Source organism: Mandrillus leucophaeus, unplaced genomic scaffold, assembly GCF_000951045.1.
Source record: "Mandrillus leucophaeus isolate KB7577 unplaced genomic scaffold, Mleu.le_1.0 Scaffold105, whole genome shotgun sequence".
In the NCBI taxonomy this organism is placed as follows: domain Eukaryota; kingdom Metazoa; phylum Chordata; class Mammalia; order Primates; family Cercopithecidae; genus Mandrillus; species Mandrillus leucophaeus.
The window spans coordinates 2,750,954-2,751,995 of NW_012098654.1; positions in this window are offsets into that span (position 1 = coordinate 2,750,954).

The following is a 1,042-nucleotide window of genomic DNA, read 5'->3' on the forward strand; positions in this document are numbered from 1 at the left end:
GGTTGTAATCCAGTATTGTCATTATTTTGTTGCTCCAGTTGTCTGAGTTTCGTCACAGGAAGCTCCTTTGCATTGCCTCCTGAGTCCCTTGGTACTTTGAGTACTTCCTTATTTTCTGGCACCACAAGATGTTGCAGACTCACGTTCTCTAAGGAGCTCTGGGTTCTTTTATTGGAGAATGATGTTTAGACACCAAGATCTGCACAGTAGATGTATTTATTGCTATGAGGGTGTGTCATTGCTTTTAGGTCCTCTCAGTAGATAGAGCTAGGAAATGCGTGTAAGTTTACTAACACCTACCCACATCTGTATACGTGTCTACATTTACACAGCTAGGCAATGTATGTAAGTTTATTAACATCGATCCACATCTGTAGACATATCTATATTTATGTCCATGTTTATCTATCAGTGCATGTGTATACATGTAAATCATGAGTTTATACTGATCCCTCTGAGTCCAGTTCAAGCCACAGGGTTCATTCTCGTTTTACTCCTTTCCTTCTTATTAACTTCTGACTCCAGCAGTGAAAACCATGGCTCTCATTAGCCATAGTATATTTGATTTGTTCAATCCTAGTGTACACAGAAAGTCATTTCAGAATTGCTCATCCATACTTTTGTGAGAAACAAGTTTACTAACTAGAGTACAATACTTGTATACAGTCCTTTTGGTTTTCAGCATTACAGAATATATCCAAAATACTGTTTTCCACAGTTAAGCAGGATAGTGCCTTTCTTCCCTGCCCTCCTCAGTGTGGAGGTGTGGTATTCATTTGCAATACAGTTAGGTTCTTTTGTCACTGTTGGTATTCCATGTTGAGCTTCCTCCACATCTTGGTTGATTTTAATATTTACATTTACTTTTTGGTGGGGGGAGGTGATATGTGAAACATTACCAGGATTCTGAAGTCAGAGCTATGCAGAAATGTGTATTTTGAGAAGTGTCGCTCCCCTCCCTTCCTCCCTGCTGCCTTTTCCCCATTCTTTCCACCTCTTTCCTCTATTCTTCGTGGTAACCACTCCCGTTTGTTTCTGGTTC